The sequence below is a fragment of the Battus philenor genome, unplaced genomic scaffold (genome assembly GCF_028537555.1).
Source record: "Battus philenor isolate CCGP_79_NKW_IND1 unplaced genomic scaffold, ilBatPhil1.0.hap1 SCAF_19, whole genome shotgun sequence".
In the NCBI taxonomy this organism is placed as follows: Eukaryota; Metazoa; Arthropoda; class Insecta; order Lepidoptera; family Papilionidae; genus Battus; species Battus philenor.
The window spans coordinates 6,690,030-6,704,373 of NW_027181681.1; the positions used below are offsets into that span (position 1 = coordinate 6,690,030).

The 14,344-nt window shown below is 32.2% G+C and overlaps 1 protein-coding gene across 4 annotated transcripts in view; it reads right to left on the bottom strand.

The window, feature by feature from the left end:
* Positions 1 to 14,344, bottom strand: part of Dg (Dystroglycan) — a 92,236-nt gene that overhangs the window by 40,127 nt on the left and 37,765 nt on the right. The gene's annotated exons all lie outside the window — the stretch shown is intronic.

Here is a 14,344-nt window from a genome sequence, read left to right on the forward strand (position 1 = left end):
AGAAAAGACGCTATCTACTGACAGCGTCTTTTCTTTTACAGGACACAATCACAATCACTTGTGGAAGTTCGAATAAAAAGATGATAAATGCGTATCTTAAATAATTTAAAACTACAAACAGAAATACTTAACACCTATAGTCATATTATTTATAAAGATGTACGTAAAACACTTGTTATTTTCACCTTCCAATCTCTTGATTTATAACTAAATAAGGAGTAGAAACTGTTAGCAGTAAAAAGAAAAAATGGAAGATGCTTCGCTTGAAAATCGAATTTACTTATTACGTACTACTTACTACTTATTACTACTAACTTATCCAAGAGCATTTAAACTCTTGCCAGTATATCTCCTTTACATTTCATTCTTTTAAACCAAATAATTTAAGAGTTATAATTTAATGGTTTCCTCGAGTAAATAGACAAATTTTAGTCTATTTTTTCTTCAATATTTCGGAAAACGATAGATACTATAACAATTTTAAGAAATACCTAATTGATATTCTTATTGCTAAGAGCACTTAGTACTTGCAATTACGATTATTTCAATATAAAAATATATTCTATATATTTTTTCCAGTTCAGTTTGTGTTCAAAATAATAAGATTATTGATAGAAACATTAACAACAAATCCAATAAGAGTAATTACAAGAGGCTTGAATATATTCCGACGACGGTTACAACTTAATCTGTCCGCCTTGTAGATGGATATATATATATATATATATATATATACATACATATATATACGCTGCGCTTGCAGGCCTTATTTTCCACTCTAGAAGCTTAAGGTCCCTTCGGCCATCTGTTCTAAGCGTTATGTGGCCTGGCTGTTACTGCCACTTCAACTTGCCAAGCCGCTCAACAATGGTTACTTTCGTTCGTTTACGGATCTCCTCATTTCGAATGCGATCCCGTAAAGAAAACTCGAGCAAAGCCTTCTCCGTCACTCGTTTAGTAATTACTTACCAATGATGCCCGCTTTTAGACATTAACTGAGATGATTATAAGGATAAAATGCTTGCACACTTTTCCTCAATCATTTACTTTACTATTTTTTTTCTTTTAATATAACTGTAAAAATAATAAACATAAGTAAAGTAATAATTTAATGTAATTAATTTAACGTACAATAGAATAGAATATTATTGACGTCTCGTTTTTTTATTATTTAGAAAACCGTTTAAAATTGTTTCCCGTTTTATTTAGTTCTTCACGTATATAAGATGGCTTTCTAGTTAGGGCTGTGTACGTCTACAATTTGTCTATTTATATAGACATTTTTAAAGTAGTGAATCTAACATATATATATATATATATATATATATATATATATATATATATATACTTATATATATAACATCTTATATATTGCTGTTGGCATGTCAAAATAAACAAATTACTAAAAAAAAAACCTTTTTAAAGTCTGTCTAAAGTAACATTTTATTGCAATTAGTATCATACCCTCTTTGGTTTATTGTAATCAAAATACAAGAAAATCTAAATGTGAGAAAGTCTGTACGGTTCGCATCGTTTATGGCTACGACCCGCAACCGTACCAGAACATTCGAAAACTTCCAGTTCATTCATTTCAAAACTTTCGCAATAGCCGACAGTTTGAGCTCAACGTTAAAATATTTTTGTACTTTTAAATATGAATTATTTTTTTTTTTAAAGGAATGTATAATATATTCAAAATTAACATGAAATGTGTACATTTTATATACTGTTATTGCGTTAGCTTTATTCGCACTCTTTAGTCTATGTAAAAATATTTGATATTTAAAAATTAAATGCAACAATAATTATTTCATTGCTTTAGATGTTAATATTTGTTTTCCAACCAATAATTACATGGATTATAAATTTCAAGACTTACTATTAGTAAGGTTGAATTGCGGAATCGATCGATCACGAAAACGGAATATAGCTTTATACTAAACATTTGAGAACATAGTACAAATAAATAGACTTCACAACACCATCTAAAACGTAGCTTATATTATGTGGCCCTAAAGCGTATTTGAACGTACGCTACGAACAGACAAATGCCCTCTGGTCTTTGCAATTTTATCGTAACAATTTAAGCGGTAATTACGGTTGCTAACTGCCATAAGCTATAATTAACATTGCCATTAAAATTATCATTTTAGCCGTAAGTCGTCCACAGCTGGACATAGGTCCCACACATAGATTCTTAATTGGACCGGTAACAAGCCGCTTGCATCTAGCGTCTTCCAACGATATTTATGGAAAGAGAGAACACAGTCTAGTATCCACTTCTTGAATTATTTGTATCCATGTGCTTCGTTTCAGAAATACTTTCGAAGTTAATATTTAAATAAACATGATATTTCACGTTCTAAAAGGACCATACTTCCATGTTAGTGAAGACAGTTTTATTTCCTAATAAGCGAGTACACCGGAGCAATAATTCAAAACACAATACAAAATTTAAAAAATATTTACGACTATTAAAATAAAAAAATATTTCTTTGTCTCGATGTTTTCAAGAATTCCTTGATATAGCGAAAAAGTAAGCGCCTTTTTTGCCAACAGCATACTTTAAGATATTGAAGAACTTTTATTATTCAAACGTACATTTTTCGTCACTTAAAAATTTATTAAAATTATTACCTTTTCTCATTGTACTTCGAGTGTACAAATGATCAATATAGACGGTTCTTTATTATCTCTCCTCTTTTAAACCAATAGACGCCCACTGCAAGGCATAGGAATTATATAACAACGAAGTGAATCGAATCCGCGACCTACGGCCGCAAGTCTCAGCCCACTGCCGCTGGGCTACCACATTTAAAGTATAATTATTAGTAATTAGTATCGAGTCTAATTAGGAAACAAATGGGTTCATTGTTGTTGGTTATTATTATCTATCATCGAACTAAAGCTACTCAAAATCTATAAATAGTTTAGGTACTTTTTCCAAATTGCTTTAATTGAGTCGTAAATCGATCGCAGCTGCTACCGATATTAATAAAGGGCGCCATTGGATACAAATTAAAAACAAAAAGTTCTACATGTTAACGTTAGAGATTATTCTAGTTAAAATACTGCTTAACTGAAAACAATCTTAATTTTAAAGAAGATTAATAGATATTAATACTAACGAATTACTCTTTTAAATATCTAAATAGATATTTAAAAGAATAATTCATTCAAAACCATACACCTTTTTAACACTAGGTTTACGGGCGTTTCTTATATACCTATCTCTACGAGCATCCGTCAAATTGACGGGTGGATGAAAATACGTATTTATTTTTAAAAAATCAATTTATTCAAACTAAATTTGAGTTTAACAATATAAGGCTTCACGTAAAAATAAAATACTAATAAGTCAAATTTTTTGTTAAGTTATTACGAAAATGATAATTTGTGTAAATCTGCAACGGGCTTTAGTTGGAAACAGTTGTTCATCCACTGTGATATTTTGATGTGGTTTATAACAAGCCTGGCTGTTACTTATAAATCTGTTCCATACTTCAGAAATGAGTGCAAATTTATCGGTTTGTAACCTTTCGGATCGTTCGGTTCTTTTATCAAAGCGTATAAATCTTAGAATTTGCATAAATCTACCTCTGGTCATTCTACCTCGGAAAAAAGAAGGTCCCCATTTTTTGGACCATAGATAAGATACTTTCAATGCTCTTACTTCGTACGCGCCCCGGGCATATAGTATTGCTAGAAAACTACGTAATTCGGAAACTGTAATTCTCCAGTCGTTCTTCAAAACTCGACGTGCCTCGGTTTCGGTGCAGTCTTTTATATGTTTCATAATGCGAGCGTCAATTATCAATTCAAAAGCACTAGTTACACAACCCGACATAATATTTCTTTTTGTGTAACCAGTAGGCCCTACGATATCCTTGAATATAGTATGAACGGACGGCCTATCCTTAGATTTCCCTGCTTTCAGTCTCACCCACCGTGTCCCGTCAACTGCAATTTCAATTTCTTCCATTACATCTCTGGATGTACTTGGAATACTCGTCCTCTCATCTTCGGTGTCAGAACTAGAAATAATCCGCCTCCTTTTCTTGTTACGACGTATATTGAAGAGGTTTTCCTTTTCACTATCCGAAGATCCTTCCATTTCTGCAGTTTCAGTGGATTCAAAACTTTACTGTAATCATCACTTTCACCTAATTCATATTGATCTTCTTCGTAGGACACCTCAGAACAATCCTCATTGATGTTGGTAATTTTGTCAATTTCTTATTATATCGCGTGTTTCTACTCATGATTGCTAGAAAAGGGTGATCGGTGAAAGTAAAAAATACCGTGCAAAATTCAATTACCCTATCGTAAAAACTTACAATAAGCGGGTGACTACAATAACCAAAACTTTTGCACACTGTCTTCGAAAAATGTTCTTACCACTGTCACTGCAGCGACAATACTGAAGACAGCAGGGATTATCGCAGATTCATATCGCAGCCTAACGTCGGCTACCGCAGGCTGTGAAAGTTCCTTGTGTGTGTTGTTTATGTTTGCACCAACACATGAACTGAATATCTTTTCGATACGACATTTAGTCTGCTGCACGCTTTGAGTTTCGAATAACGCGAGGATTTGACACACGGGCTACGCAATTCGTTATCGAGGCGCTATTGAGATTATGAGTTGGGGGGGGCGGGGTCTTAGACCTTTCTTTCAGTCTTATATTTGCTATTGGAGGTATAATTTTACAAGCGAAGCAAATATATAAGATTTGTTGATGTAATCAGCTAACCCGTCAAATTGACGGGTTCCGTAGAAATAGGTATACAAGATACAATTTTCAAAATTTATAAAGCTTAGGAAAATACTAATTGTGCGTATAAACTCTTTTAATGAAATTATAAATTTACGATGCAAAATAGTTAAGATTAATACTATGGTTTTTTGCGTGTTTCATTTCAAAGTTTGAAATCCGTCAAATTGACGGGTCCCGTAAACCTAGTGTTAAGCATTATTATATGTCAAACTTTAAAGTATAGGATAGCGCAACTTTGTCGTCTACAAACTTAGGCATTGGACTGCTTAGTGCTATTACGTGTAACCCTGCAACTCATACAATAATAAATTTGTTTAGAGTAAAAATTATTTTGCTCAGACTTTTCTTGTTCTTTGTGAAGAATAATGACGTCTACAGTGAAATTAGTAAGAAATATCTAATATCGTCGAAGGAAATTATTTTTTTTCTACGAGTTTGATCAATAAAATCGTAAGTAAAATAATAAAAATACAGTAAGCAAATTTGAATTGATTTAAAAGGGCCGACCGTTCATGCCAGGACCATATTTCAACATCATTTAGTCGCCGTGGTGGAGTCAATGTTTGCGGTGTGATGTCATCTAGGCCGTCGACCAATTGTCACCCAACAACCGTATAACGCATAAGCGCTAGCAAAAATGTGTCATAATTAAAAGTTTCTATTGCAACAACTCGAATTAATAGAGTTCATAATATATTCATGACTTTATCATTGTTTGTTTATTAAGCTTTACAAAGAAAAGGCCCTGCAAAATTTATAAATCAATTTCTTGTCATAATTTTTTTATTTTTACTTTTTCTTCTGGAATCGACCAACCAGTAATAATCAAATTTGAACATTCGTGTTCTCTTTGTGTGACGTGTTGCCCCGTGATTTTATTACGTGAACCAAAATGTGACTAGTAAGTAAAACAAATTATCAAACATTTGAAGATTTTATATAGACTTACATTTAATGTACAATCAGTCATCTGATAGACATTAAACAGTTCTTATAAGAGGAACTATTTTTTTCATTGGTTTTCAAACATTTTATTGTATTTTTTTAACTCGTATTAGAGCAAAATAACGCAAAAAAAGAAAATCTCGAAATTTTAAATTTCATTAAATCGGTTTTATTTGTTTTATATATTATTATTTGATACTTGATCAATTAAAAAAAAAGAAATTTTTCAATCTACTTTAAAATAAAAAGTGAATATAACAATAGTTATTATTTATATAAATCAGAAAAACACTTTTAATAAGTTTCTACGAAACGGTTATCCGTTGAGTTATCGGCGTTATCTTCGAATAACACAGTAGTTAAAAAGTCAAATGTCGAACTGAGATATAGTGTGTGTGCATTGGAATTTTACCACTCAATGCGCTATCCGTATGAAAAAAATATTTACATATTGCATTACGTTTTTGCAACAGCACGACACAGTTAATGATACGCGTGAAATCGAGCTGTTTACCTGACGTAATAAATATTAACTCGTAACTCTTGTTGGCAGGTGCAAATACATATTTTACAACATTGGTTACAGGTGTAAAAGCTTTAAATGGTTAAATGTATTGCTTATTTTTGGCAAATTATGTATAGTAAACCCTATCTAAAAATCCAGGCTTTAAGTAATTATACAAGATGCAATGTTAATAGAGTAATTTTTTTTATTATTGCCCCCTGCAGACTTATTTCTGATAAAGCTGTGTATCTGTCGTATTGCAATACATTTCAGAGTGATCATTTAATATAGACTAATAAGAAATAGGTATAAAAAGTTTATGCTGACAAATAAACTATACATTCAACCATTTGAAACTTTAATACCTACTAGTAAAACTCACGTATTATGTGATTTGCTTGATTGTTTTAATAACCTTTACTCTTCTATTAGAAGAAATTAAAACGTGTTTAAAATGACACATTAACCTACCTCACGGCCAATGCCACCTGTGGGCCTTGTTTGTCCATATTGTTTGAAATGCTGTAAGTTTGTGAAAAACAAACACGTTAAATAATAAACGTAAAAACGTCTTAAAATAAGGAAATTTCGGACAGCCAGATATAAAAAAGACTTTCAAAATTAATAATAATAAACTAGCAATACTAGCTTAGATTGTTCATTAGATAGGAAAATGAAAAAGAATTGAAACTTTTTTTCCAAGTGGTTTATTTCTTCAATGAAGTGTTGAGGCAGTGAGTGTCTGTATTGACGTTGCATGATACTCTGTATTAATAACAAACTAATGAGCATTATCTACAATAATCAAACAAAAAACAAACGCAGTTCTTTTTTCAATTCATTTTAGACTTATGTTTGCAGACTACTTTTCGCCGCAAAAACGCGAATCAGCATAGTTTTGTCTACACGCATGGTGCTAAAAAATGATATAACGGCATATTCCTTCGCAATGTAGTCTTAGCAACTGACCGTGAACTAGCGTATTATGCCGTTAACGTCTGAAATACCCTTTTCAGATCTCTAGTGCAGTCGGTGTAAAAGCTGCGGAAACTTTACATTAGCTCAAATAAGTACGTAAATATAATTTTATTATTCTTACTTAAACTATTCATTATAACTTCGAATATATGTTAATTAATATATATTGTAACTTATCAACAATTAATTAATTGGTAACATTATTGTGAAAATTGTATGTATAACAACATTGTAAAGAAAAAACACAATCACTCAAAGACCCCCGCGTCGGCAAGTGACCGATAAATTAGTCAGCGGGGCGACGCCAGCACGCACTACTTAAAAGGTCATTGATATATTAATCGAACGCAACAAGATATCATTAACTTATTACTTAACACATTTAATGGCGTTCTATAACGAATTAAAGAGAAAAGTGATAATAAATTGTGAGACGTAAGATTCAAAAGTATGTTTTTAAAAACCTAACGAACTGTCCGTTTAAAGTCAAAACAAATTACGATAATCTTCGTCAAAAATAATAGTGGGTGATGGCTAACAGAGGCAGCGTTTGTACTTTCATATTTATCATGATTCTAAAATTCCTCATGACAACATTACCATATTGATCTAGAATAGGCTGACTTAATTTTCTTGATAATATTTGTAAACATTTTTTAAGACCTAGTTAATTGGCTAGGCCTAATTAAACATTTTTTTTAAGTATTTAAACTCTACAATGACTCCAATGTATTTGAATGCCGAAATGTAACCGTGTAAATGTATTTATAATTATTCTTTAAAAATAAATCTACATTTTTTATCCAATAACCATGTTATTTCATTATAACTTTAAAAAGATTTCAAATAAATATATTGTTAAACAACAGTTTTATTAAAAATCTCTTAAGTTAATTGACTTCTTACTTTATAAAAGTCTTAGTAAAAAGTTAAAAATCGATATTTCCAGATTTTTCAGAAACATTCAGAATAAGCAACCTGAGGTTGTATTTTAAAGATAGAGATGTTATAGTATTTACAATAACAATTGATAAATAAATACATTTCATATCGTCATGGCGCGTCAAGTAATTCTTAACTTTAGTAAAACCTACATATGTAATAGTATACGCAGTGATTGTAAGAATTTCAAAGAGTGAATGTATAGTTCACTTCTAAGCAAAAAGTTTTAATGATTTCACATCTCTTTCCTATCACCCTGTGCAAAGTGCACTCTGAAATATGCTACATTATTTTTTCTTTTCGAATCCGACAAGCCAATGACTTCTCGCAATACAAAGTCTGCAGGGACAGATAGTAAACAGTAATAAATTTTAATATACAGTAAACGAATTGTAAAAACGCTTTTTCTTATTATATTATTATAGTATATTTATTATTTCTGAAACCATTAATTTAAAGATATATATAGCAGAGTTTTCGCTCTTATAAAGCTTACCTAATGACTAAAAACCCTGTATAAATTTCAAACTATTCATTTTATTCCAACACCGAAAACAATAAATATACTAATTGTTTCATTTATTAAGTTGAAGTAAGCAGCAAACGTATTTTCATTTCGCTCAGTCGGAATAGACAACAAGATTAACAAGACAAAGCATACCATAATTTGTTTGTCTAATGACTTAATTGTATATTTCAAATGTTTGATATAATTTGCCATCTGTACTTACTTAAGGCAGAATTACGAGCATCTTGTGCATTTTATACGATATTTTCTAAATTTTATGAAATTAATGGTACAACGAAACTAATACGATAATTTGTCACAGAGTTGGCGAAAGTTCTTGGTATCAATGAATAGATATATATGTATCTATTGCATATTAATTTCATGTGCAGCACGAATCAAGCTTATCTTTGCAAACATTATGTGATCAACTTATTTATGCGTCACTGATATCACGACATATTTAAATTTATACAAAATGTAGAAATCATCTATCAATAAAGCGCGTAATTAGTCTTAAAAAGAAACATAAAAAAACTTTGACATAGATGCATGCAACGTATCACAATGTACTATGCAATAAATTAAGTCAACACTGCAGTTTGTCTTGGCTTATCTTTGAACTCAAAGTTACAATAAGACCGTCATGTTTGTAATTTATCGAACAAACTCAGGTTTGCAAAATATGCAATTAAAAAAACTATGAATTCTACGGTTTTTTCATGAGATAATGTCGATAAACAAACAGTTTGTGCAATATACTAATACCTGTACATATATATACTTAAAGAAAAATTTCGATGTTACGTCCACAACATATATGTCTAAGCCTCGTATACAAGGATTGTAACAAATATAAGAAAAATACCGATGTTCATGAGGAATAATAAAACTACCTTACTTACCAAGCTAGTATTTATTTCTTTATCCTTTCTGTAAAACTCTTAAAATTTGTGATTACTGTGAATGAAAATAAATATTAAAAAAAAGTTACCAATTAAAGCTAATAAAAAACTTTATTACAATTTGCAGGATTTTTAAATTACATTACACGTTGGGAATGTATTGCTCTAAATGCTGTACTAAGAAAATTTGTGAAATTCATCACAAAAGAAAATCTAAGCCTATTGTGGACTCTTCAAAGATCAGAACGCGTTTGGATGCAACCCTCGAAACTTGTTTCTAAATTGAAGAATTTCATTAGAGACTTGTAAACACATATGTAATAAAACTAATTAACCCATTGAGGTTTGTTAGAGCGGATGATGTCTTAATTTTGATCAAATTACTAGTGTTAAACAGATACGGTACCGACGTAATTTCATGCATTATATGAAAGTTTAACAAAGGTTAATAGGAAACACGTCTGTCATTACAGCGTTTATTGATATAAAGAGGCGTGAAAAATCTTTTAAGCGGTCGAATTTTAGTGTAGCCTTATTTAAAGATTAGTTTCTTTTAACAATATGTCATTATGCTTATTATGTCAGCCATAAGATATTTACTGCTTGACGTAGGTCCCACCGTAGATTTCTAATAGGATAGCTAGGAAGCGGCCTTCATCCTGGGTTTTCTGACGACCTCAACAATGTGTATCCACCTTGTGCTTGGACGTTATATGCTGCGCTTGCCAGTTTGTAATCTCCACTACAGAATCTTAAAGCTCCAGCAGCTGCAAGTTTTGCACGCTATGTGGTCTACCGACTCCTACACCACCTTCAAAATCCGCTCGACTACACTGGTTACTTACTTTCATTTACGGATCTCCTCGTTCCTAATACGATTTCATAGAGAAATCTCGAGCATAGCTCTCATTATGCCTCTGTGAGCGGCTGTGAACTCTGCAATGAGGCTCCGAGTCAGTCAAATTGGAAGTTATAAATTACTTCACCGAAAATTTCTAAAAACGTTACAAGAACTCAACGAATCGTTGGTTTTTGCAGTTTACAGCACCGAATAAAGTATAGAATGAAATTCATTAAGGACACGTCCAATTTTACATAGTATCATATTTATTTATTAAATAACTAATATTGTCAAAGGACACTAACTCATATTCCAAGAAAATTGTAACCAAACACATGTTCTCAAGTTTGAGCGTCGAGGCCAACTTACTGTTGTACTACGCTCTCATATTACTTAGTAACTTTGTAATTATAAAGTTATTCGTAAGGGAGAAGTTCTTAACTGGTAATTTAAATGTTGAGCCCTCTAAATTTCACATATGTGTATATACATACACATATATATATGTACATGTGTATGTGTATATATATACATATATATAAATATATATACATATAAATATACATACATATATATAATATATACACTACCAAGGGTTTTACTTATGTACTGTCTCGTCACGATATCTGTGGATCCGTGGGGTTAAGAAACTTCAAATTTGCTAGAAATATTCTTTTCGGTGAAAAAAGGTCCGCAATAAAAGGTTTTAAAAAATTCCACCGCGAGAATCGAGGTCACGTTCGTAAAAATGAATATTTTCAATCTATTGCTATTGTAAGGTATAAACCTGGACTAAATATTTTCTTATCGTGTTAAAAATTGGAATGTTATAAAATTTCACCCACAACAAAGCAGTGTGCGCCCCAAGAAGCGGGCGAGTGACAATTTACTACGTAATACTGTATACAGAATAATTGAACATAGGTGTAAAAAAAGCTTTCAAGGAATGAATGTATAGCTCATTCGAAAGCAAAAAAACTATTTTTTTTCTAATAGCTCCATTTACCTAGTTGTATGAAGTCATCACTCTGAAATATCTTTCATTAATTTAAAATAATTTGTTTATCATTTAATCGTTTCGCGGGCGTTTTCAAAGCATTTTCTTACTATGTTATCATTACGTAAATTAATAAAACTATTGATTTTTGGAAAAGGTGTAATACAGAGAGCAAATAGGATATACATTAACTTCTTTAAAGCTTTCACAGCTATTTCCAATCAAGCTGAATAATACCGGTGAAAACATTATTGACGCTAGTTTTTCGCTGCAATAAAAGCAAATATTACAACGCTTACGTACGCTGATTCATATGTTGTTTGGACATCGTTTGACATTTATGATTAATCTCTGCATTTCCTAGTGTTTGTCCAAAAAGAGAAATTTGTGTTATTACTAATGTCTACGCTCGCAGCAGTTTATACCTACATAACCTGAAACAAGGCTTACGTCAAGATCTGTAACAATGCGGAAGCTATACCTAACTCGAATCTGTCGCCTATTTATATTACGAACATGAATTTTTTTTTTAAGGAACTGTCTTTAGTATTTACCAGTACTTAATGTGTCTGTATGTAGACGTATAAAATAAATTTTACGTATGATAAGGGTAACAATAAAAAAAACGTGCAACCAATTAGGCAGTTTGTTAACGGCGCACAATTAAGTTGATAGCGCTGCTAACTCAATCAATTAATTACTTCAAATTCGTTAAAGGAAAATATATAAAATGAAGGAAAAGATAATCTGTTATGTTTGGAATAAAAGAAAGACTGAGTTCGTCATCATTATTTCAGCTATTTATCCAGCTAGATATTAATCTTCGATTAAGTTTAAAATAGGATCAGTTGGAAGCAGCCAACAGCTTGTCTTTCGACAATCTTAAAAGACGTCTGTCCATCGTCTTACGGGCGTACGTTCTACGCTGCGCTTGTCGCTTCGTGGTCTTCACTCTAGGAACTGATGCCCCCGCGGCCATCTGTTATACGTCTATGTGGCCTGCCCAATGCCACTTCAACTTGTCAAACCGCTGACCTTTGTCAGTTAATTTCCGTGTACAGATCTTGTAGTTTCCAATTCGATTGTGTAGAGAAATCATAGCCCTATCCATGGCCCGTCGAGCAAAATTATAGACACGTTTATACATTACGCAAACACGTCGAACACATTACGAATTAATGTTACTACGTAATGACTGGAATTAATAGATTACTCGTCTATTATGTCTATTATGTATATCCATAAATTAGCTATGAAATTTAAGTTAAAACAAATCGATTAATTATTCCTATGTTGTTCATGTAATAGTAAAGATTTTTATACTAGTTTTTTTTTTTTTTAAGAAAAAAAGGGCTGCAATACTCGCTGATGTAGTCTGTCTGTCTGTGTAATGTCTCTAACAAAAGGCCAATACAATGAAGGTGCTGAGTTCACAACCACTTTATACAAAAAGATGACATGTTATCGATACGAAAGTAACAATAAACAGTCTAAAAATAGTCGGTAGCATCGCGTGAAGTCATTCACACAATTATCCTGCATTTGCTTCTCAACTCATTTATAAAGTATCATCAACATTAATCAGTAAAAAGTAATATAAGGTGAACGATGTTTTAGTTAGAAGTAGCCGGATGATAGCAGCGTAACACCGCTCGTTGTGGCGATTTTTAGGGGTTGGCCCATGTCTCGCAGTGGGCATCCATCGGCTGACATGATTGAATTTCAAAAACGTTTTCATCGTTTCCTCTGTAAACATAGAAATTGGAACCTTTTCGATCGAATAATACGAGATAATATTATTTTTGGCATACCAATTCCACACGTCTTCAATGTTTTCCTTAGTTATACCGCAATGATGAAGTATTATTGTAGTATACATTATATCAGGTCCTTACGTAGAAAATTTTCCTTTTACACATACTTGTCTATATTTTCTAGACATCTTTTCAAAGTTCAAATAACTTTGAAAAGATTTTCTTAGCGAAGGAATCAATGAATTTTCCAGGCTCATACAAATAAGGCATATTTCTATCAAATTAACATATAATTCTATAAAAGAACGATTATATACATCTTATTGAGAGCATGTCGACGATATCGATGAAATGGGTTTGAATTTATATTACTAATTTAAAAATGATGGATTTAGAACAGAAATATGGATAATGTAACAACTGACAACACTAGCGGAAACAAGCGTTCAATGGAACATGACGAGTTCCTGACGACGGAGCGTCGCTATTGATTAAAAGACTCGTCAACTTGTAGCGCTTACCGCTACTATTTATCAGTTTATAAAAATGTTGCACGATTCCGTTTTACTATTAGTTTTTTGACGAGCGTATTTAACTTAAGTAACGAGCTATCCACTAACTCACTCGCTGCAAAAAGGCATATAAGAAATGAACTTGGTACGGTGAGTCGGAAGCGACCGCGCGTGACGGCACCGCTTCGCATCACTCTCTTTATGGCAGCACAGGTTTCTAAGCTATCTCGATATCAATGCCTTAATAGACGAGTAATTTTTAATGAAGAGATGAAGAGTACCGCCGACTAGTTCTCGCTTCGCATAACTTACACTACAGCTCATTCACTACACTATACACCAAGACGAGTTTAGTCCCTATTTGTGCGTGCGTCTTCGTTGTAACTGGGGTACGATCACCCAGCGTGAATTTTAGTTCGCGGACCTCTTGTTTCCGCGGACTCAATTTAGATGAAGCTGTAAAAGCCTAAATCAGGAAGGATGGTCATAAACCTAATAGTGACTGAAAAACTCGAAAACTCGAGAAATTATAATCAACGGAAGGTCGGACTAAACACGCTCGAAACTTGGTACCAAACCTAATGCTGAGCTTCACGATAACAACTCCAGGTTCATCATACTGAAGACGAAGATTACACCGTTTCCTGATGATCTTAACTCTAAACAAAGAGGATAACGAT